The 26353-nt window shown below is 38.6% G+C and overlaps 1 long non-coding RNA gene across 1 annotated transcript in view; it reads right to left on the reverse strand.

Annotated features, from left to right (window-relative positions):
* Nucleotides 1–20365, reverse strand: part of LOC306668675 — an 84390-nt gene extending 64025 nt beyond the window's left edge. The window contains exon 1 of the long non-coding RNA XR_013765938.1: nt 20055–20365. This is a non-coding gene — a long non-coding RNA (uncharacterized lncRNA). The remainder of the gene's footprint in view (nt 1–20054) is intronic.
* Between the last annotated feature and the right edge of the window lie 5988 nt (nt 20366–26353).

A 26353-nucleotide genomic window follows, 5' to 3' on the forward strand; every position in this document is an offset into this window, starting at 1 on the left:
TAGAAAACATTTCACATTTTTGGAAGTTATTTACATTATATAAAAATCAGAAAATATAAAAAGGCATATATAAAAAGGCACTACTTATTCAAACAGCTTGCTTTTGTTATTAGGTTCTTGTATCATTGCAAAGAGTGCAAATGAATATGTAAACAAATATTGATACATATCACAGCCCCATTTTATTACACAAACTGCAGCATATTATACAGAGTAGTCTGCACTTTGTTTTTTCACATAAAAATACACATACACATTAGCTGTTTCTATATCAACATATAAAGATCTTTTTGTATTTCCAAACCACTGTAAAGTATTTCATTATAAAATACACCATAATTTACTTAGATAGTTTCCGAATGATGTGCATTTAGGTTGATTCCAATTTTATGGTTTATTATTATTTATCGGTGATAATAGTTTTCTATTGCTGCCATAACAAGTTACTGTAAACTTGGTGGCTTGAACAACTCTCATATATTATCTCATAGTTCTGTAGATCAGAAGTCTGGGTGCATTCAACCAAGTTGTATGCCCAGAGTCTGATAAAGACAAGTCAAACTCTTGGCCTGCTGGGCTCCTATCAGTAGGTTCCACTTCCAAGTTCACTGGGCTATAAACATAATTCAATTCCTCGCACTTGTAGGACTGAGGCTCCCGTTTCCTCGCTGGCTGCCAGTCAGGAGTCACTCTCTCACCCCACAGGCAGTAATTCCTTTCACATGGCTCCTACCCTTTTCTAACCAGAAAGGGAATAGTGGGTGTCAAATCCCCTTTACACTTGAAGTCTCCCTGGACTCCCTTTCCACCATCACCAAGAGAAAGCCCTCTGCTTTTAGGGGTCATATGTTCAAATCAGCCTTACTCAAATAATCTCCCTATTTTAAGATGATACTAGGTAATATAATCTTAGAGAGCAATAGCTGATTACATTCATGGATTCCAGAGATTGCAAAATTCTGCCTCCAGCATATCACTTGTTTTTGTTTGTTTGTTTATTTTACTAGGTTCTGGGCTTGTTTCTAAGTGCTTTGGTTGTATGAACTCATGTAATCCTTACCACCATCCATCCAGGAATCAGTTGTTATCTCCATTTTAAGAATGAGTAATCTGAGGCAAAAAAAAGAAAAAGTTTGCGTAAGTTCACAAAGCTGGTGAGTGGTGGAGTTGCTCTGTCACCAAATCTATGCTCTTAAGCACTTCCCCCTATTGCCTCTGGCAAATCGAGTTGCCATTAGTCATTCAACACATTAGTCATTGCATCAGCCAGAAGACCAGCAGGAAACATGATGTGTTCAAAAGAGTTTAACCAAGAGACTATAACAAAGCAATTATTTACAGAGACATAAGATGAGGGAAAGGAATGGCCAGGGACTAGGAAAAATTCATCTCTGCACTAGAAGTGAATGGGGAGAGAATCGTGATACCTGAAGGTAGCAAAGGCTGGAACTGTGGAAGATGGCTCCTGTCCCACAGGCTCTGACCTGAGGGAAGAAGAGCCATGGCTAGAATCAGAGCAGGAAGAGAGGAGTCAGGGAAAGTGAGGCTAAACACCTAACCTCTCTGTCCTCCTCGCTTTCACTCTTCTTGAACTGGCCAATCCCAACTGGAAGCACAAAAGATGTCCTCTCCAGAGTTTAATATGCTGTGACTCAGAAGGCATAGAAAAATAGAGAATGGTTATCAGCGAGCAGTTTGTATCACATAATATCTTAGAGTCCTGTGGTCAGAAATTCAGTTTCTACCAGTGTGGTGTTGTGTTGTAAGCCATGAGTGCCTTTCACATGGACATTAGATATTGACCAAAGAGGTTTTCATCCAAAGCTCACTAGGTCTGCTCTGTGATGTTGGGGATTTCAAAACATTTATATAAAATTTCTATCTGTTACAGAATGGTGTCAAGTACCAATGGATCTGCTGGATCTCCCTAGAGGGAGAGCAGAATGTACCTAGCTTTGATCCATGGCGTGCTTGTCATAGCTCACACCAGCTCACAAGAGTCAACCATTCAATGCTTGGAATTCTGTGAGTTGGATGGTCACAAGGGTAGCTTGCAATAAGCCATAATGGGAGTATTTACACCATAAAACTTAGGAAATGCTACAAATTAGGCTTTTTGCTTTGCTACAGAGTTGGTTGCTAAACATTTGCCAGTATACCACCAGACTTGACCATCTCTTGTTCTAGGTTTCAATCAAATTGGGGGTCTTATGGATTACCCAGTAAAGGGGCTGGGGCAATTCAGTCAAAATGAAGAATATTCTGGTTCTACACTCCAAAGAAGCTCACTGTGCATTGACACCATTTCTTTGCAGTGATATGGCCAGGTGTGACAACTTGTCTCTTACATAGATGCTCAGACCCTGGAAACTTTATCAATGGAGTAGGATCCTGTGCATTTGGCAGGCGTGTATTTTACTAAGGTATTCATGGTGCTTTAGACTTTCTGTTTACCAGCCCCAATTAGCATAATATCAGTTTAATGGACCTATGAGTCAAAACACCTTGATTACCACTGGGTCTCTGTGACTCATTAAAATAATCACTACCATTTTATCTCTGACAGTCAAGCAAACCACTTGGCATCTTCCATTCCAGGATTCTATTATTCCCAGTGAAGTCAGGCCCAATTCCATGGCAGCATATTCCATCATTATTACATGCCTACTAAATCTGAATTTTTAAATCAAGCTTTTAAAAGCATTTCTAAATGCCTTGGAAAACAAAATATCACCTGATTCTTCTTGCTAGTTCTGATTGAGGATGGTAGGTGGTTTGCAACTCACGTATAAATAGATCCACTCCAACTGTCACATTTCCTGAGGTCTTTGAACTCTGTCCTTTATAGCTTGCCCAAAAAAATTCCAGTGTCACAGCCTCATTAACTTAGCTACCATTGCCCAGGTTTCAATTAGCCATACTCAGGTGCTCCTGCCAATACATTAAACTAGAAATCCTCTGTGAGTGTCTCCTTACCAATAAATTTGGCTCAATACAATCTCATGTTCCATCTAGTACCCTCAGGGTCAACGCCTGTGCATGTTCCCTAGACTCCTGCCAATACGAAGGACAATATCTGGTCACTTGTCCCCAATATGCTTCATGTCCTCCCAGTGTCAACCTTGCACTTTTCCCTTTGAGCTATTCCAGCATTTCATTCTCATGATAGGTCTGAAGGTACATGAGGCATGGTGGGGCTAGGTAGGGGCAGGATGGACTCCCATTGTGAGGTGTAGCCTTTGATTAAGTCAATAAAGGAAACTCATACAGGAAAGTCAAGTTTCCTTGGAGAAGATGGGGGAGGGAGGGGTTTCTTAGAGAAGATTCAGGGGGACTTCAGGGTTCAAAATGCTCAGTCTCATGTGTGGTTATCCACTTCCTATTCCAACTCCCAGAATTCTGCTCCTTATTCAGGAATGCCTTAGCTGGCACATGATGCTCAGAAAGCTTGCTTCTCTGCAACACATATGGTCAATAGTTGGACCTAATTCTCAGTTATGCCTACACTCTAGATAAGAATTTTTTTTCTTTTTAAAAAATTTTTTTTTTCCGACTGCATTTTGATTCCTTGTACACAAATGGGGTACAACTTTTTGTTTCTATGGTTGTACACAATGTAGATTCACAGCATTCATGTAATCATACATGTACATAGGGTAATGATGTCTGTCAGGATTGTGTAGAGGGAAATGGGGCGGGAGGGATGGGAGAAGGAAAGATAAAAAATTTTTAAGGCCACTACTTAGTCTTCTTTACTCTTTTCTACTTCTGCAAGTTAGAAGTTCAAGTTTTAAGCACCCCTCACCCCACCCCCACAATTTGTAAGCTCTCCAAGGCAGTTAAGAGCAGCCAAACCACAAATTGTAATTACCAGTGTGTTGCCATAGCAATTAAGAGCCACAATCATTTGATCATGCCTTGTCATCTGTTTACACTGCATCTCACACTAGTGATGAGTTGAGTAATCATGGTATTGCTACACACTATGGATTACTAGTGTCCCAATTCCCCCTGGCAAAGGATAACTTGAGCTCATCAAATATATAGGCAACAGAATCCCAAAAACTCCTTTGAGGGTCTGTTTCCTTCGATCATCCATGATGCCAATTACTCTGTCAGTCAGAACACCCACAGGAAACAAATCTTATACTCAAGAGGGTGTAACTAAAGAGAATGTAATGAGGGAATATTTTAAAGGGGAGAGAGTAAAAGTTGGGATACATACATACATATATATATAATGTATTAATATATATGAATTAATTGGTTCATAATATTATAGAGGATGGCAAATCAAAAATCTGCAAAGCCCATGTCCCAGTTTGAGTTCAAAGATTGATTCTGAGTGGCTCTATACTACATGTCAGGCAGGAGAGTTCTCTCTGGTTAAGGGGAGACTGTCTCTTTCTATATCTGCCTTCCACCCATTGGATGAAGCCTATCCACATTGTAGAGGGTGATTTGCTCTACTTAATCTACTAATTTAAATGATAATCTCATCTAAACACCCTCACAGAAACCACCTTAGAATAATGTTTGACCTAATATCTTGGCACTCATGGGCCAAATATTTTTTAAGTAAAAACACTTAAATATACTTACTGTAAATTTTAAGTAGACATATAAAATGTACTAATGTATACTATATATCACACATTTTTAGGGGTTATAGGAACCAAAATAGAATGGTGAATACCTAGAGATTAGTTGCAGCAGAAATCTGTTACCAGTATTTCATTTGCAAGGGCAATGGAGAAGAATTAGTGTCATCAGCATCTGGTAATGGCTGTAGCCATGGAAGAGGCCATCTGACATTAGCTGTGTTAGAGAGAGAAACACAATATTTTACAGGTCACTCTCGTTAAGGCAGGAATCAGCAGAACTAACTACCTTGTCCGCCTGCCTTCTTCCTCTCCTTTTTAACCTCCTGCTGGCGCCCTTTCCCTTAATCGAACCTAAAAAGACAAAGGGCAGAGGAGCCCATGCAATGCACTCAATAGGGGGTGAGTCTTCTGAATCAAAAAATATGGTAGAAGAGGACTAAGAAAGGAAACAGGGTGGGGAAACAGAGAATACACACATTGGACTTTCTCTGAACACTATACTATGTTTTCACTGTACATACATACCCATGATCAAGTTTAATTTATAAATTAGACACGGAGATTAACAATAATAACTGACAATACATGGAACAGCCATAAGAATATCCTCCAATGAAAGTTATATGAATATGGTCTCTCTCCCCCTTAAAACATTTTATCACACTCTATTCACTCTTTTTCATGTGATGACATGAGATGATTTGAGGCTCAAGTATGATGAGATGAGTGAGGTGCATGACACAGGTACAGAGACATGGCATTGGGCTACTATCGATCTTCTGATGACAGGTCAGAAGGAGGATCAAACCACGATGATGCTGATGGATGGATGGATGGATGGAGCAGATGATCTGATAACTGAGACAGTGCTAAATGACTAGAGGGTGGGTAGTGTATATGGTGTGGATATGCTGGACTAAGGGATTATTCATTCTCCATGCAGGGTGAAATGGCACCATGTGAGAGTTCATCATGCTCCTCAGAACAGTGTGTAATTTAAAACTTATAAATTTTTATTTCTGGAATTTTCCATTTAATATTTTTTGACTACGCTTGACCACTGGTAAATAAAACCTTGGATAACTGAAACCACAGGAAATGAAGCCCTGGATAGCAAGGAATGCACCGCAATGCACAATAAATTCATATAAGTGGACCTGCTGGACAAAAGGTAGATATATTTGTAATTTTAATAGAAAATCCAAACCCTCCCTACCAGGAGTCACAGAAGTTTATGCTTCCTCCAATCTGTACATGAATGCCCTCCAGCCTACAGCTCATCCAATCATGTGCTATCAAGTGTTTGGATTTTGTCAATGTAAGTCAAAAATGATATTCCAAGTAGTTTCACTTTTCTGTTTCTCTTTTATGAGGGGGTTTAACATCCTTTCATAAAAACTCAATTGTAAGCCATAGAAAACACAACTGGATTTATTTAAGCAATAGGAAGAAATATGATTCACAGAGAACAGTCAGTGGGTCTGTCTGGAGACACACCTTGATCCGGGGACTGAAAGAATCTCAGCACACCTGGTTCTGCACCCGCTCTGTCTTTCTGCTCTCTCAGGCAGCACTAGGCTTGTGCCTCACAGCAACCACTTCAGTAGTAAGGCTCTGCAGAGTGACTTTTCTAAAACTACACAGCTGGGGAGTAACAAAGCCAATATTTGTAACAGAAGAGTCTACACTTACCCCTCTATTCCATTTGACTTTCCTGTGTATCTTATACAAAAAATAGTTTTGTGTACAATATGTCTATTATTATCAGGAAAACTTTCATAGTTAGCATTCTGAGTGGGAAGCTCATGCATACATCTTCCCAGCTCCACATCCTGCTAAATTCCTAGGCCAGTCAGAAGAGTAACAGAAAAAACAGAAAAATTCTCACTTTGTCCTGCAGGTGCCACCCTTATCACAGAACATCTCAGAGTGGCAACAGACCAGATATTCTAGAAGATGGAAGAAATCTGCTCATCCAATTTATGCAGTTCAGTGTCAGGATCCACAACCTGTTTTTTATTATTATTACTACTACTACTACTACTACTACTACTACTACTACTACTACTACTACTACTGTTCTGCAGGTCCTGGACTTAATTCTATATTCATTTAATTTCTGAATAGCTAATATATTTCTATAGTTCAAAGATAAATAAAAATAAGCACAAAAAGAATAGGATAGGAAAAAACCCCTTTTTCTAAGTTCATACTAAGGTTAACAACGCTATTAACTTCTTTTGTACTTCCAGAGAATGTTTTATGCACAAATAATTTTTTAAACTACTTCCTTTTATTTTGCATAATAATGTACTATTACATCTTCTTTCTTCATCTTGACACTATACCTTCAGCCTGTGACACTATACCTTCAATATCTTGTACTGCAAATTTTGTACTATAATAAAAATCTTGGGCATAAAAAGTTTCCTGGCTCTCTTCTGAGTATTTCCATTGTATGGACACATCTAAATTTACTCATTTCTCTATTAACACATTTGTTAATCCTTTTGCTATTAAAAATAATGCTTAAATGAATATTTTGTATTTAGCTAATTTTTCATGCACAGTACTATGTCTCAATGTATCTGAAGATATGTGTTTTTGCTACATCTATAAGCATTTCCAAATTGCCCTTTGCAGAGCCCGTACCCCCTTATGCTCGTACCAGCCACATGTGAAATAGTTTATCTTTCCACAATTTGGCCAACACTGTATTTAGGATTTTTGCCAATCAATCTGAGAATGAAAAAAAGTATTCTCCTCTCCTCCCCCTCCTTCTTTCTCCTCTCCCCTCCCCTCTCCTCCCCCATTCCCTCCTCTTCTCTAGTTCTAGCTTCCTATCCTTAAACATATCCCTTTCCTTTCAATCTCACAGCTTCAACACCAGCAGAGAGACCTTGTCCCGGGTCTCTGACTTGAATTAAGCAGGAGCTGTGTGTTCTGATTTGACAGTTCTGAGTCACACAACCACTCCTGGAGCCAGGGATAGTCAAAATTACCAAAACTAGAGGGATTGAGTGAGAGATGGGAATTCCTGTTGGTCCAGTGAAAGATCAAAGTGATACTAATGAAGAAGAACAAGTAAATGCTGGCTGATGTACATAACAAGTTTTTGCTATAATCCACACCTTGGACAGCCCAACATCCATACACATCCTTATATTCACAGAGATCCCTTAAAAAATATTGTCTATCTAATTAAATAAACACTATGAAAAGTTCATTCCTCTCTTCCCAGACAGAGACCACAAAAAGACTCATCTAGTTATTGCTCCAAGTTCAGGATTTCTGGGCAGTTGTTTTTGGTCACATTCTGGTGTGAGCCCTCTTGGCCCAGCAACCTGCGAATCCAGTATAATCATAAACACAATACATGGAGGGTCAGAGACATACCAAGACAATTATTTTTTAAAATCTATTGGGGCAAGAGAAAAAATTGGAAGCAGCAAAAAAATATCATAACAAACCCCATGAGGCACAGGACAGGAAAAGTAAAGCTTCCCTGGTTTCCAGGCATTGGCTTCTTAGCCAGTCTGGCTGCTCTGATCAGTTGTCTGCAGGACCTCCTTTGTCTTTTACTTTCCATCACCTGCCCCTGTGAGCTGGAGACCTTGGGGCAGGAGACAAGTTCTGGAGGCCACTCCTCTTCTGCAGTTTACTTCCTCTTAGCCAGCTTTTTCACTGCTGTGACTAGAAGACCTGACCAGAACAATTTTAGGGAAGGAAAAAATTTATTTGAGGGCTCCCGGTTTCAGAGATCTTAATCCATAGAAGGCTGGCTCCATTGCTAGGGGCTTGAGGTGAGGCAGAAGAGCATGTTGGGAGAGTGTGACAGAGGGAAGCAGCTCACATAATCATCAGGAAGAAGAGAGAAAAAGACTCTACCCTCCAGATGATTCAAATGTATACACCACAGCCACTTCCCCAATGAGCCACTTCCTCCAGCCACATCCCACCTGCCTCCAGTTAACACTCAGTTAATCCCATCAGGGATTAATTTGCTGATTAGGTTAAGGCTATAACCCAAACATTTCTCCTCCAAACCTTCTTGCACACATGAGCTTTTGGGGGACACCTCACATCCAAACCATAAACTTCCTGTTGGAAGGCTTTGCAGTGTCTAGGACTGTCTTAGGGTTGAGTAACCACAGATTTTTGATTGCCAGGTCTGGAGTTTCTCTGGCAAAGGAAGTCTTTGAACACACTGTGAGGCATTCACCTACAACACTTGACAAGGTAGATGCTTTGACACAGAATTGTGAAGTTCCTTTACCTAAAGCCACACATCTGGGAGCAATGAAGAGTGACAACGCTCATATTTGCCATCAGGGGTGTTTTGCTCAAGTTCTAAGCTTCCCGTATTCATCTACAAAAATTATATTTGCAATAACCACCAACTCTAACGGGAAAAAAATCATTCCTCTTCTGCTAAACTCTGACTTCCCACAACCACCAGAAAATGAAGAAACTGAAACATTCTCAGCCTGTCCTGTAGGTGCCGCCATCAGCATGCGCTACTTCCAGCACTGCAGCCTATTTTCTCAAGGTTGGAAAGGGTAGAGGGCAATGGTGTCCAGTCTGCGTATCATTCAATCTAAGAACCCCACCACCACCACTCACGAGTTTAGAATTCCATAACTCAACCTATATGTTAGGAGTCTTTTCCCTTGACATTTTATTTCATTTTTGAATGGCTTAGACATGGAAAAGATTTCAAAAATTAAGTGCACAAAAATGTATTCATAGAAAAAAAAATCTCCCTTCATCTCTGTCAGTTACCCGTCAATTTTCTCTATATAGCCTTGACCATGGTAATTCATGTATAATTTTTTCCAGAAATGTTAAAGCATATGCAAGTAACTATGAACATAGAATCCTTCCTCATCCTTTTTAACACTAATTACAGCAAGCTATTTTTAACAAGCTCTTTTTTTTTTTTTCTACACAGCTATATATTATGGAGAACTTACCATTTTCAGTTTTTAGAAATTACTTATTCCTGTGAGTATATTTTCATATATTTAAAGTTCTGCACCACATGAATGAAATTGCTTATCCAGTGAGGAACATTTAGGTTGAGTTTCATTGTTTGCTCTTCTGGACAACTGTACCAAATATTTTTTTTTTTTTTTTTTGTACTAAGGTTTGAACCCAGGGGTGTTTAACCACTGAGCCACATCCCCAGTTCTTTTAATTTTTCATTTTAAGATAGCATCTCACTAAGTCCCCGAGGGCCTCGCTAAGTTGCTGAGGATGGCCTTGAACTTTCAATCCTTCTCTCAGTCTCCAAAATTGCTGGGATTACAGGCATGCACCACTGTCCTGGCTCCCAAATAATCTTGTACCCACCTCATTTTGCACATATGGGTAAATACCTGTGGGGTAAATTGAACAAAATTTCAATCGCTAGGTTGAAGCATACACGCATTTATGGTTTTAACGAATATGTCTAATTTGCCTTCCTTCAAAGTTGTTAAACTCATACTCAGACCAGTAAAATATGAGAATGTCTATTTCTGCCCAGCTTGGCCAACAAGTGTTATTAATTAAAATTTAATTTAAAATTTTTGACCAGTATAATAGGTAAAAAGTGCTCTCATTTTTAATATCCACTTTATATTAGAGTGAAGTTGAGCAGCTTCTAACATGAAATGCCTAGGAGTCTACACGTGGGCAATGCTATACAAATTTACACTCTGCCCTGGCTTTAGGAAACCCTTTTCCTAAGCTGAAAAGTCAGAGGTAAACTCAGAGCTTTCGGTAGCCCCGGGTACAGGGGTTCAAACGCCGCGTCGTTCACTCTCCCCCCATTCCCATTCTGTCTGCCTTTCTCTCTCCAGCTCGCCTTTGCTTGGCGGTTTTTCTTTGCTTGTTGGCTGAGAAGCTCCTGCATGGCATCCTCCTAGCTCCTTCTGTGAGCAGCCTTTGTTCAGGATTCCATTTCCGGGTGATGCAGGTTTGGGGGTCTGGGCTTGAGCAATCACAAGCTATTTTGTGGAGCTGGGTTGTTATTCCTTAAGGGACACAATTCACTTAAAATATCATCAGGCAATAATATGATCGGGTAGATATTATTATCCACATTTTACAAGCAAAGAAACTATGGTTTTAAAAAAAGTGTAAGTGCCTTTGCCTATAGCTACAGAGGTTAGATGATCAGAACAGCCACCCAGGTAAATATGGTAATAAATCTCCGTGATGGTCAGAAACACTTTTGCTCAACAACTCCAATGGAAAACTAACCATTACCACCCCATCCATATCCTACTTCCCACTGGGAGAAATAAAAAAATAAACAAGCGGAAGATACTTGATGTGTCCTGTAGATGCCACTGTTGCCACATGATATGGCCTTGCAGCAATGCAGCAAAGATCTCTTTCCAGCTAATGTTCTAGAAGGTGGAAGAAAGTCTGTTCCTACAATTTATGCAGCTGACATTTCAGCGCCAGCACCCCGTGTGTAACTTATAATTCCAGATTCCCCACTGGATTATTGTTGTTTTTTTCTTTAAACAAGTATATATTGAAAATATTTGTGAAAGCTTTATATAGTTCAAAAAATTAAATACAATAACATAAAAGGCATACAGTAAAAAAAAAAAAAAAAAAAAAAAAAAAAAATCCCCCCTATTTGTATTTTCTAAATCTCATGAGTCACCTCCACTCCATGAATAATTATTCTTGTCAGTTTCTTCTCTATATTTTCTGGGATATTTACATATATACAAGCAAATATGGAAGGACATTTCCTTTTATCCTCCTATTTTTACTCAAACGTTTTACCCACATATCTGCACTTGAAAGTTTGATAAAATACAGCACCCCTTCATGCTCAAAACATTAGAAAAAATAGGGATAGGGGGAACATTCCTTAACATTGTAAAGGCCATTTATGCTAAGCCCATGGCTAATATCATTCTAAATGGTGAAAAACTGAAAGCATTCCCCCTAAAAACTGGAACAACGCAGGGATGCCCTCTTTCACCACTTCTATTCAACATCGTTCTTGAGACTCTAGCCAGAGCAATTAGACAGACCAAGGAAATTAAAGGGATACGAATTGGAAAAGAAGAACTCAAACTATCCCTGTTCACTGATGACATGATTATATATTTAGAGGAACCTGGAAATTCTACCAGAAAACTCTTAGAACTCATAAGTGAATTTAGTAAAGTAGCAGGTTACAAGATCAATGCTCATAAATCCAATGCATTTTTATACATAAGTGATGAATCTTCAGAAAGAGAAATTAGGAAAACTACCCCATTCACAATAGCCTCGAAAAAAATAAAATACTTGGGAATCAATCTCACAAAAGAGGTGAAAGACCTCTACAATGAGAACTATACAACACTAAAGAAAGAAATTAAAGAACACCTTAGAAGATGGAAGGATCTTCCATGTTCTTGGATAGGAAGAATTAATATTGTCAAAATGGCCATACTACCTAAAGTGCTATACAAATTCAATGCAATTCCAATTAAAATCCCAATGATGTACCTTACAGAAATAGAGCAAGCAATCATGAAATTCATCTGGAAGAATAAGAAACCCAGAATAGCTAAAGCAATCCTTAGCAGGAAGAGTGAAACGGGGTTTTGCAATACCAGATCTTCAACTCTACTACAAAGCAATAGTAACAAAAACGGCATGGTATTGGTACCAAAATAGACAGGTAGATCAATGGTACAGAATAGAGGACACGGACACAAACCCAAATAAATACAATTTTCTCATACTAGACAAAGGGGCCAAAAAGATGCAATGGAGAAAAGATAGCCTCTTCAACAAATGGTGCTGGGAGAATTGGAAATCCATATGGAACAGAATGAAACTAAACCCATATCTCTCACCATGCACGAAACTAAACTCAAAATGGATTAAGGACCTCGGAATCAGACCAGAGACCCTGCAGATTATAGAAGAAAAAGTAGGTCCAAATCTTCACCTTGTTGGTCTAGGACCAGACTTCCTTAACAGGACTCCCATAGCACAAGAAATAAAAGCAAGAATCAATAACTGGGATAGATTCAAACTAAAAAGCTTTCTCTCAGCAAAGGAAACTATCAGCAATGCGAAGAAAGCCTAAGAGTGGGAGAATATCTTTGCCAATCATATTTCAGATAGAGCACTAATCTCCAGAATCTATAAAGAACTCATAAAACTCTACTCCAAGAATTCAAATAATCCAGTTGACAAATGGGCTAAGGAAATGAATAGACACTTCACAGAAGAAGATCTACAAGCAATCAACAAACATATGGGAAAATGTTCAACATCTCTAGTAATAAGAGAAATGCAAATCAAAACCACCCTAAGAGATTTCATCTCACCCCAATTAGAATGGCGATTATCAAGAATACGAGCAAGAACAGGTGTTGGCGAGGATGTGGGGAGAAAGGTACACTCATACATTGCTGGTGGGGCTGCAAATTAGTGCAGCCACTCTGGAAAGCAGTGTGGAGATTCCTTAGAAAACTTGGAATGGACCCTCCATTTGACCCAGCTATCCCACTCCTTGGCCTATACCCAAAGGACTTAAAATCAGCATGCTACAGAGATACAGCCACATCAATGTTCATAGCTGCTCAATTCACAATAGCCAGACTGTGGAACCAACCTAGATGCCCTTCAATTGATGAGTGAATAAAGAAACTGTGGTATATATATACAATGGAATATTACTCAGCCATAAAGAAGGATAAAATTATGGCATTTGCAGGCACATGGATGAAATTGGAGAATATCATGCTAAGTGAGATAAGCCAATCTCAAAAAGCCAAAGGATGAATGATAATAAGTGGATGATGACTCATAAAGGGGGGAGGGAAGGGTTAGTGTTAGGGTTAGAGTTAGGGTTAGGGAGGGGGGCAAGTATGGAGGAAGGAAGTACTGTATAGAGGGAAAAGAGGGGTGGGAGGGGTGGGGGGAAGGGAAAAAATAACAGAATGAATCAAACAACATTACTCTATGTAAATTTATGATTACACAAATGGTATGCCTTTACGCCATGTACAAACAGAGAAACAACATGTATCCCATTTGTTTACAATAAAAAAAAAACATACCTTGAAAGTATGACTCTATTAATACACATAAAAACATACCTTGGTCTTTTTTACAAGCGTCACAGATTCCCCAGTAGAAGTGTTCCATATCTTTTACATTTGCAGACCCTTATTGATGAACATTTTGACTGATACATTTAGCTGTTGCAAACAGTGCTATAAAGAATAAATGTTACTTCATTTCTCATGTACATGTATAGCATAAATCCCTGAGGTAAAATTGTTAGCTAAAAAGGTAAATGCATTTGTAATTTTGACAAACGTTTTCAAATGAATTGCTCCACCTTAACACTCCCACCAGCAAAGTACGATAATTCCTATTTTTCCATAAGCTGGACAGTATACGAGTTTCAAAGTAATGGGTATTTGCAAATATGATAGTTGAAAACTGGTAAGTGTGGTTTTAATTTTGTTTCTTGTATTTTAAGTGAAGCAAAGCTTCTTTTATTCATTTATTGACAATCCATTGGATTTAGTTGGGATTTTCTTACTTGCAAGGGTTAGAACACAACTCAGTGGCTGAAGCATAAAGAAGTTTATTCACATAAGTGGACATGCATATTCTTGAATCTCAAGAATCAATCCCTCTCTCTCTCTCTCTCTCTCTCTCTCTCTCTCTCTCTCTCTCTCTCTCTCTCTCTCTCCTCTTCTTTACATTAACTTCTTTCATATAGTTATCCTTGATCTGTAACTTCACAGCTCTAAGCTGAGCAAAAATGTTCTGGACCAAATTCTTCTTTCTTCATTGACCTGAACTGGATTCTGTGTTCCTATTATTGGGTACAAATGCGTATAGTGTTCTGAGTCAGATCTCTCTTTTCAAGCCAGGGATAGAATCAATTTTACTCGTACAACGTGGCTTGATAGTTGGGGTTAAGGGTTAGGGGTTAGGGTTGGGACTTTCCTGGGGGAAATCAGAATTGCATAACATAAGGAAATGAAAGAGTACTAAACAGGGTACCTAGCATCTCCATATATTCTCCAATCCATACATATAACTCAAAAAGTGCTCATGTCTACAGAAAAAAATTTTAAATCATTCACCTCATTCTAGGGAAAGGCAACCTACTCTTCATTAGTGTAGATCTGGGTTATCTAGATGGTATGCATTTTTATCCGATCTAGGCTTGGCTCCATGTGGTCTGGCAACTTAGAGTAAATCATAACGCCAGTGATCCTCAACCAACATAGAAACTCTTCATTGCAATACAATTCCATGGGGAAAGGAAAAAAAAAAAAAAGAAGTATGGGGGGGGACACAACAGAAGTACTAGAACAGAACCCAAATCATATTGTGGCATTCCTTAGTAATTTAATCTGAAGCTGATTCTGTCTCTAGGAAGGTTTTCTTTGAAATGGGCTTTGTCTGGCCATGCTTCATAGCAGCTCATTTCCTGTAGGAGTGAGTTCAGGATTGCCTTAGGATGGAACATACCTGATCTATTTGAGCTCTGAATTTTTAAAAGGGAAGTTTTTAAAGACAAGATATTTACAAAGATGCTATCATGATTTACAAGGTACCAGTGAGGAAAGAGAAAGTCTAGGAATCTGCCCATAGTGACAAGGGTTTGCCTGAGTGACGTGAGGTTAGTGTCAGGTTCCAGGAACATTTCAAACAAGCTTCCATCCCGATGTGTTCTCTGCAGATTGGCTTTGAATCTAGTGCTTACATCAGTGATCCCGAGACCTTTCTATCAAGAGCAAAAGGCAACCCATGATCACAGCCCTCCACCACGTGTCGTTTATCTTAAACTCTTTCCAATTTAGGAAGGGGAAGAAGTAATCAAACTTCTCAATTTGTCCTCTAGGGGCCACCTGAATCACGGAGTATCTTTTTAAAGGATTTCAGCCCTGATCTTTCCGAAACACAATAGACCAGAAATTCTAGAAGGCAGATGAAGCCTCATAGGCCACTACAGGAAGACAACAACAGCTCCGTACCAGGATCCCTATGCACATGCTTAGGGATCTATTGTTCTAATGAATTAGTGAGGACTCCATTATTTTCTTTAAAATAGATCTACTATATTTTGAATAAATAATATATTTCTATGGCTCCAAAATAAAATGAATAGAGGGAAACTCAGTTATATATGCACACATCCACAAACTCCCTCCAACTTTATCTCCTGTCTATCAAGTCCCCACAGCTACTTCCTAAATACGCAACATTTCATTATTTTTTATAGGTCCTTCCAGAGATAAATATAGATAAAGAGATAAATATAGTTATATCTATCTCTAGATAAAGATATATGGAGGTATCTCTCTCTCTCTCTTTTACACACACACACACACAAAAACACCTCTGCTTCCATTTTTTGCAAGCACTAAGATAAATTGGTTTGTAAACATATATTTAACATAGAAAGAATACACTTCAGAATAAAAACTTTCAATTATTTTCACATCTTTCAAGTATTCTACCATACAATTAAATTTTTAGAAGGCTATACAGAGAGTTTGTGAGCATTCAGCTTCCAAATTTCTGAGGCTTTGCTTCTAAATAGAAAAACTCTCTGGGAAGCATCTGGGTTGAGTCTCCTCCTCAGTTCCTGGGCTAAGGGTAAATGACAACTTCTTGATCCCATGACTGTTCTCCTCCCCAGATTTGACTCGTTACTACTATGTGAATCTTACATCAGCAGCTCATGTGCCAACACGGAAATGAGTTATTTACATAAGCCATTTTTCTATGCTTTTCATTGTTCCTCACAGAGTGAAGATGCTCCACCTAGGCTCCAGGTCAAGATGGCAGCCACAATCACGTTTCTTCTTCTGCCCATACCCCAAGGGAGTACAGTTCTTCTTATCCTGAACCCAGCAGAGGCAAGGCCTCCACTGAAATCTTCTGCTCTTTCTGCTTTCTTCCTCATAATCTGGTATATTTCTTCCCCTCCGATGAATCACTTCTGTACTCATCTCTTCCCTCTGCCCCCGCGTTTCGTTTCTGTCTTACTACAATGTGTTACCATCATGTGTATGCTGCTGTGTTTGTCCCGTATGACCTTCTCCATTCATTGCCTTAATTACCCTGCTCCCATCAGCTCTCGTTCTTGTAACCTAAAATTAATCTTTTGTGTAATTTCAGGAAGCAAAGCACAGCAAAGCCACACTTTCAGATTCCAAATCCAAATGAAAAAAGAAAAAGCATTCTGGAGTGTAAGACTGCCTAGTGATACCCAGATAACTATTTCAAGAAAAAAAATTGATGTCCCTCCAATGGATTCAGTTGTTTATTTCTTTTTTCACTAAATTGGTTTAATTGACCAAATGTTTTGCTTTTAGATGAACATATCTCCAGACTGCTGTTTTATGAGCTTGTTAGAAGCCACAGGCTAATTAGAAAAGCCAGAAAATATGATAACCCAGAAAACATTTTAAAGTATTGGAGGAGTCTGTTTTAAATGCCATCTTTATTATAGACCTCCCACCCACCACCTCGTACTGGAGATTGAACCCAGGGGCATTTTAACATTGAATTACATCCCCTGCCCTTTTCATTTTTTATGTTGAGACAGGGTCTTGCTAAATTGCTTAGGGTCTCACTAAAATGCTGAGGCTGCTGTTGAACTTGCAATCTTCCTGCCTCAGCCTCCTGAGTGACTGGGATTACAGGCGTGCACCACCATGTCCTGCCATTATAATCTCTTTAGAAAGCATGCAGAATATGTACATGTCAGTGCGAAAAGAACATGAACTTCAGAGTCAGCAGCAAATCGATATCAAACAGCATCAATTAAACCATTTTCTGCAATGCTCAGAAAATTATTAAATCTCTCTGAGGCTACCTATAAAACAATTAACAACCTTTTTATTTCCATTTAGCAAATATTCAATTCACCATAATTCAAGTTCCATGACATCTGGAACATAGTAAGTGGTCAAGAATAGTTGTTGTAGAGCTGACTACGCCCCAGACGTTGTGTAAAAGCCTGTGTGTAGAAGTGGCCATTAAGACACAGTTCCCTGAACTAAGGCAGGTTACAGACTGTTTGGTCAACCAGAGAGGAGAGCAGAACATTTAACTAGGCTCAAGGTTGGGGACAGGGCAGAGCATATGAAATTGGGAACTACATTTCCCCCTACCTGTATAGGAGCACAGAGTGGGGAGAACTGGAGCCATAAGTTTGGAGAAGTAAAGTAGACTCATCATGAAGGGTCAGGCAAAGGCATTTGACTTTCATCCCAAAGCAAAGAGGAGTCCCTGAGGGTTCTAGGCAAAGAAATGTCATAACTGCATATGCGTTTTAAAATGTTCACTCCAGAAGCCAGGTAAAGAAAGGATTGAAAGGAACAGCAAGCGGTAGAGAAACCAGAACAAGCAAGAAGTAAATGAAGTCTCCACCTGAAAATGGCAGTGGAGATAGAAAGAAGTCGACGACAGGAGAAATGTGAAAATGTAGATGTAAGTGTTATGACTGATTAAACAGGGAGACTGAAAGAGCGAGGCGGATTAGAAGGAATTTGCTATTTCTCGCTCTTAAAACTATGTGGGTAGCGGTACTACTCACACAGAGAGTGAACACATAAGCGGAACAATAACTTTTTGGTGGGTGGGAAGAAATAATCAAAATAATTGCATGTGATAATCTTGAGATGCTGATGACATATCCATTGAAGCTGTCCAGTTGGCTGTTACGTGTATGGGTCTGAAGCTCTTGAGATCTGAGTGACTTCAGCCTGAACGTTATTAGGATGTAGAGGGTAACTGAAACCAGGAGCAGATGAAGTTGATCCGGATGATGTGCAGAGCAGTAAGTAGGAGTCTTACGTCTACAGTGGCCTTCAGCCCAGCAAGACTTCAGGTTATGGTGGTGAACCCTGGCTGCATGTTCATCATTGGAGAGTGTGTAAACGGTAGCCATGCAGCACTGCATCCCTGACCAGTGAAACAAGACTCTTGGGATTGAGGCTCAGACATCAGAATTTTTTCAAAACAAGTGAAACTAGGTGAGAATTCTGATTTATGGAATAAATAGAGGCAGAAGACGGTTTGGATAAAAACCCAGGTACTTTGAAACCATAGAGTTGGGTATAGTTCAGGAGTAGAGCACTTTCTTTTTTGGTACCATGGATTGAACCCAGGGGGGCTTAACCACTGAGCCACATTCCCAGCCCTTTTTAAATTTTTTAAATTTTGAGATGGGATCTCACTAAGTTGCTCAGGGCCTCACTAAGTTGCTGAGGCTGGCTTTGAACTTGTGATCCTCCTGCCTCAGCCTCCCAACTTGCTGGGATCACAAGCATTGGCCACCATTACTAGCATTAATAGAGCACTTTCTTCGTATGCCTGAGGACTGGTTCCATCTCCAGTACTACAAAAAAAAATTTTTTTTTAAATATGTGTGTGTGTGTGTGTGCGCGTGTGTGTATACATGTATATGTATATGTATGGGTGTATCCATGTACATATGTGTACGTGGATACAGATGTGTATATATATATATATCATTCCACATATATGTGTATATGTATACATATAGACATCATATGTAATGATTATGTCTATGTCTATGTAATATATATATTACATATATACATATATGTAATATGTATGTATATACACACATACATATTTGGAAAGTCAAGGAAGAATGTTGGGAATATTTAAATGAGAGGAGTAGCATTAATTTAAAATTTTAAAAAAAGAGGAGTGGTCAACAGTGTTATGAGACTTAAGGAATAACACAAATATCATTGATAACTTGATCGAAATGGTGGAAGTGAAGGAAGACCAGCATATTGCTGTAAAATGTTAGGATTCCGATACCAAAAGCCTGGGAAAGCTTTTCTTAAATAAGAGAAATATGTTTCTTATTCGTGTCCAAGAAGTCAGGGCATAGTCTGTTTAGTCTGGAATGGTACTGCATTATTTCAATTGACCTCTCTCTGGTTCCCATGTTGTGTGTGGTTTCTGTTTCCAAATTCATCTCTTGGTTCAAGTTGGCTGTTAGGACTTCTGTCACCTCCCCTACATTCTACCAGCAGGAAGGAGATAAAAATCATGAAGGTTATCCTCTCTGCTTTAAGATCATTTCTCAGAAGATAAACATACACTTCCATTAGCAGCCCATCATTCAGAACCCAGAGACCTGAACACACAGATCTGCAAAGGAAACTAGGAAATGGAGCCCAAACTCTAAACAGTCAAATGCCCAGCTAAATATTAGGGTTTATTTCTATGGGAAACAGGGATATTGGGTAGTGGGGAACAAATGGTCGTCTCTTTTAAAAGTGAGTTGAGGAAAGAATGGGAGCAAAATAGAAACAATATAAGGAAGTCTTACAGGATTCTGGCTTTGTAGCAAGTCATAGTACAGCTTTTAAGAATGATTTGAACTTTTTTTTTTTTTAATTTAGAATAGGAGAGACTTACATATTTGAATGTTGTTGAGAGTTCCCTGCTGAGAAGGAGGAGGGTTTGCAGTTAGACTTGATGAAGGTAGGCACCTGCAAGGGGCTGGGAGTTCAGCAGAATTTCTTGAACTTTAATTCTGTTGTTAAAATGCAAATCCTGACTGTAGGTCTGGTTGGGTCTGAAGTTCTGTGCTTCTTCCCAGTGTCCTGGTGGTGTTGATGTTTCTATTCTTAGTTCGAGGTTGGAAGGAGCACATAGTGAAGCTTGGGGCAAATGCAATTGTTTTGTAGCAGGGGTGGAGGGCGCGGGGTTGAGGGTCCTAACTTAAGGGTTTCCTTCTCATGGTGAAGTAGGAGTTGAGCTTATCTGACAAGAATTTAGACCAAGGTAGCACAGTAGGAGGGTTGAGAATGGAGAAAGTTTCTTTCTTTTTTTTTTTTTTTAAACTGGAGAATGAATTTAAACTATTAGAATAGAATTGGTAAAATTTCTCTCTCTCTCTCTCTCTCTCTTTTTTTTTTTTTTTTTTTGTTTTGAACTGGAAAATTTAAACTATTAGAATAGAATTGGTAACAATGGGGTAACAGTTTGTAACCAGAGATAATGCAGTGACTTTGGAAGACAATGAAAAAATTTTCCAACATAATTTCAATAAACTTTTCAGATAGTTTCTTTTTTTTTTTTATTGTAAACAAATGGGATACATGTTGTTTCTCTGTTTGTACATGGCGCAAAGGCATACCATTTGTGTAATCATAAATTTACATAGAGTAATGTTGTTTGATTCATTCTGTTATTTTTTCCCTTCCCCCCACCCCTCCCACCCCTCTTTACCCTCTATACAGTACTTCCTTCCTCCATACTTGCCCCCCTCCCTAACCCTAACTCTAACCCTAACACTAACCCTTCCCTTCCCCCATTATGTGTCATCCTCCACTTATTAGCGATATCATTCGTCCTTTGGTTTTTTGAGATTGGTTTATCTCACTTAGCATGATATTCTCCAATTTCATCCATTTGCCTGCAAATACCATAATTTTATCATTCTTTATGGCGGAGTAATATTCCATTCCACAGTTTCTTTATCCACTCATCAACTGAAGGGCATCTAGGTTGGTTCCACAGTCTGGCTATTGTGAATTGAGCAGCTATGAACATTGATGTGGCTGTATCTCTGTAGCATGCTGATTTTAAGTCCTTTGGGTATAGGCCAAGGAGTGGGATAGCTGGGTCAAATGGAGGGTCCATTCCAAGTTTTCTAAGGAATCTCCACACTGCTTTCCAGAGTGGCTGCACTAATTTGCAGCCCCAGCAGCAATGTATGAGTGTACCTTTCTCCCCACATCCTCGCCAACACCTGTTGTTGCTCGTATTCTTGATAATCGCCATTCTAATTGGGGTGAGATGGAATCTTAGGGTGGTTTTGATTTGCATTTCTCTTATTACTAGAGATGTTGAACATTTTTCCATATGTTTGTTGATTGCTTGTAGATCTTCTTCTGTGAAGTGTCTATTCATTTCCTTAGCCCATTTGTCAACTGGATTATTTGAATTCTTGGAGTAAAGTTTTATGAGTTCTTTATAGATTCTGGAGATTAGTGCTCTATCTGAAGTATGATTGGCAAAGATATTCTCCCACTCTGTAGGCTCTTTCTTCGCATTGCTGATAGTTTCCTTTGCTGAGAGAAAGCTTTTTAGTTTGAATCTATCCCAGTTGTTGATTCTAGCTTTTATTTCTTGTGCTATGGGAGTCCTGTTAAGGAAGTCTGATCCTAGACCAACAAGGTGAAGATTTGGACCTACTTTTTCTTCTATAATCTGCAGGGTCTCTGGTCTGATTCTGAGGTCCTTAATCCATTTTGAGTTTAGTTTCGTGCATGGTGAGAGATATGGGTTTAGTTTCATTCTGTTGCATATGGATTTCCTCAGATAGTTTCTTAAAAGTAGAGTGATTCAGTTTCTTTTTTCTTCTTTTCTTTTTTGATTCCTTGTACACAAATGGAGTATAACTTTCATTTCTCTGGTTGTACATGAAATAGAGACACCGTTTGTGTAATTATACATGTACATAGGGTAATGATGTCTGTCTCATTCCATTATCTTTCCTTCCCCCCGCCACCTCGCCACCCCTCATTTCCCTCTACACAATCCATCCTTCCTCCATTCTTCCCTTACTCCCCTCATTATATATCCTCATCCACTTATCAGAGAAAATATTCAGGTTTTGGTTTTTTGTGATTGACTATTTCCCATAGCATGATAGTGTCCAACTCCATCCATTTACCTGCAAATGTCATAATTTTATTCTTCTTTATGACTAAATAATATTCTATTGTGTTTATATGCCACAGTTTCTTTATCCATTCATCGACTGAAGGGCATCTAGGTTGCTTCCACAATCTAGTTATTGAGAACTGAGCTGCTATAACACTGATGTGGCTGCATCACTGTAGTGTGCTGATTTTAAGTCCTTTGGGTATAGGCCAAGGAGTAGGATAGCTGGGTCAAATGGTGGTTCCATTCCAAGTTTTCTAAGGAATCACCATACTGCTTTCCAGAGTGGCTGCACCAATTTGCAACCCCCCAGTGATGTGTGAGTATAACATTTTCCCCACATCCTCACCAACACCTGTTGTTGCTTGTATTCTTGATAATAGCCATTCTAATTGGGGTGAGATGAAATCTTAGGGTAGTTTTGGTTTGCATTTCTCTTATTACTAGAGGTGTTGAACATTTTCAACAGATACATGAAAAAATGGAGAAAGGTTCCTAAATCTGTATTAAAGAATGAGATGTCTGCAGAAACAAAGGTGGCCAGAAAATGTTGAGAGTTTAAAGGAGAAAGGACCATAGGTTGGTCATGAAACCAACCCGTCTGGTTGTGTGTATTTCTCTAACAGTAGTTAGCAGGATAGGGAGAGAATCAGAAGACAGATGAACTGTTTTGAGAAATAAATTCTCACTTGGAGAATTCCTAGCATCATGCTACACACCTTGTTGGCACACCAAAATGTTAACACTCGCTTCTCCACTGGAAATCATAAAAGGTAGAAAATAATAGTAATCAAGTTGGGGACCTCCCAGTTGCCTTGGACTTGCATCCCACCTTCATTCATATCAGTTAAGTTTATCTGCCTGCTTCCTATCAATACTCCCCTGTCTCTATACAATGCTTCCTAACCTAGCTGTGCCTAAAATGATTCTGGGGTGCTTGCTAAAGACAGATTTTCACCTATTTCTAGAGATTCCAGCTTAGTAGATTTGGGCTGATCCCAATGCAGTTGGTCCATAGGTAGCGCTTTGAGAAATATTTTGAACTATTGCTCTTGATCAGGCGTCATTCAATTAAGTATTTACCACCTCTGTTATTCTATTTGATACACATGGAATTCCTTTTTTCACCCATTGTTTACTTAAAATTCCAGTTTAATTCTACTTTCAAGATTCTTTAGCTATCAGTTCACCCCAGAATTAATGGGCCCTCTTATCATTTTTATAGAGAAGTCTAAATGACATGGGATGATGTTATCCTGTGCTTGGTCATTATGTCGAAAGGCATTATTTATAATTTTGCATCCCCCAGCACTGCCTTAGACTGTGATTTCTCTAAATGCAGGGAATTCATTATCTCTGACTAGCACAGTGTTTGACCTGGAAGGTGTCCTGAAACTACTATATGCTGACTGAATACACAGGTGAACAAATATGAGTGTGTACAAAGAATCAAGAAACAGAAAAATTGATGGGGATACCAAAAGCAAGCAGTGTAGTGGAAAATAAAGATGTGATAAACAGAATATAGTAAAGAAAAAGAACAGAGTTTAGCAGGAAGAGAATCATTACAGCCTGGAAGACAATGTGGGTGATTTAATCACAAATAGTTTTAAGAAACATGAGAAAAGAAGTCTGCAGGCAACTTGAAATAGACTCTTAAGTACCTGACAAACCTGAGAAAAATAGGTAGTGAAAAAATCAATGCATTGAAACCCAACAAAGCTTCAATGTACCATCCCTTTTCAATCACTTGGAAGGAAAATGATGTGTTTAGTACATCCTCCTTCTTCATGTTTGGACCTTTAAATAGGGTATTTGGATTCACAGACTGTAACCAGCTCAGATTGTCTCTCCTTCCAGCACACTGCCGTACTTTTTAAATGACACCAGCCGTCCAAGCAAGATTGATTGTAAACTTGAAAAGGTTATATGTGATGTAATGAATAACACATGCTACTCCCTGAAGCGCATCTCCGGAAAGGCACATATCCAGAATCCTGTATGTTCTCATCATTTAGAAAAGATTGGGAAGAGATATTATTAGGCAAACTGAAAGAAAAAGGCTCCTGTTAATGCCCATTTAATAAACTGCTCTAATTCTTTCACTCAATGAATATGATTACTAAGAACTAACTACTTTTGATATTTCACAAACAATTGTGAATGGACGGGTGGGTGAATGACTATTATGGGCAAGTTGCAATGTAAGATGCTGTGAGGATATGAAGATAACTCAAACATGGGTCCTTCTCTCAGCAGAGAGGACACCCTAGGAGGGGATGTGAGACATAAATAACTCTTCATAAGACAAACTTGATAAATACTGTTACAGAGGATATGTTTTACTGTGAAAACAGAATGCAAGGGAAGAAGGCACTATTTCCAACTGGAGTTTAGAGAAGGACTTTTTTCAAAATTAATTTTTTATTTGTTCTAATTAGTTGTACATGACAGCAGAAAGCATTTAAACATTTTGATAAATCATACATAAATGGAGTGTAATTTCTTATTTTTCTGATTGCACATATTGTAGGATCACTTCAGTCATGCAATCATATATGTACATGACATAATAATGTCTGTTTCGGTCTACTATCATTCCTACCCCCACACTCTCCTCCCTTCATTCATTCTACCTAATATAAAGTAACTCTATGTTTCCCTAAACCCTGCCCCCCCCCACCTTATTGTGAATTAGCATCTGCATATCAGAGAAAACATTCGGTCTTTGGTTTTTTGGGTTTGGCTTATTTCACTTAGCATGATATTCTCCAACTCCATCCATTTACCTGCATCCATTTATTCTGCAACTCCATCCATTTATCCGAATTTCACTGTTCTTTAGAGCTGAATAATATTCCATCATATATATATATATATATATATATATATATATATACACACACACCCCACATTTTCTTTATCCATTCATCTGTGATTCCTCAGAAAATTTGGAATGAAACCACCATTTGACCCAGCTATCCCACTCCTTAGTTTATATCCAAAGGACTTAAAATCAGCATACTACATCAATGTTTATAGCAGTTCAATTCACAATAGCTAAACTATGGAACCAATCTAGAGAACTTTTTGAGAAGTTGTGTTTAACCTTAAAGACTATGGATTTGCACAATTTGCAGAGATATTTGGAGCCAAAAAGAGAACACAAGGAGGACTGTATTGGTATGTATGAAGATGGAGAAGAGTTTAATTTGGATGAGATGTAGAGTTTATAAGAGCCAATATTGTGCAACAATGTTGGTAAATTGTATTGAAAGTTTGCATGGAGATCTTTTAAAGTTTTAGATCTATAGCACCGTGGCATTGTTAACGACTAAGTTTTACCGAATGATTACTGTGGGCCAGTCACATTGTAATTAGATTAATTATCTCAATTAGAATTCACCATAACCTTGAGATTCTCTAGGTTCACAAGGTCCTCCCTATCCAAATATAAATGGTGCCAAAAAACACCAAATAAAAGATCTTACTTGAAATGAACACCATTTATTTATGTTTACATGAATTCTGTGTATATGATTGAGGGATGGGGTGGAGAGAGTTTGATTAGAACATTATCTTTTAAAATGACTGACATGATAGCATACATTTATTTTGTCTTATATCAACCACACATATGCATGTCGTAGGAACAACTTTGTACCAAAAATAATAATTCAAATGGGCTTTGTGGGGGGAGATGCAAACTTTTTCCAAGAAAATTACTGGGGTGGATAATATAATACTCTACACTTTAGGTTTGTATTTTCAAAGTGGTCATAAATGATGATTTAACAAAATATTAAGATTTTCAAATTTTCCTAAGTGCTTGGATTTTAAAATAATTTTCATTGAAAATGTTTATGGTGTCATTGTTCAGGTCCATTTTTTTTTTCAGGGAGTGAGTTTACACATTTGAACTCTGCCAAATATTCATCAATGGCTTTGTGCATGACTTAAATACCTCTCCACTTTTATTGACTTCATGACATCCTGCATGATTCCCACTGTTTGCATTTTCACTTTACAAGCATTTGCATTAT

This window comes from Sciurus vulgaris, assembly GCF_902686455.1.
Source record: "Sciurus vulgaris genome assembly, chromosome: 8".
Classification (NCBI taxonomy): Eukaryota; Metazoa; Chordata; class Mammalia; order Rodentia; family Sciuridae; genus Sciurus; species Sciurus vulgaris.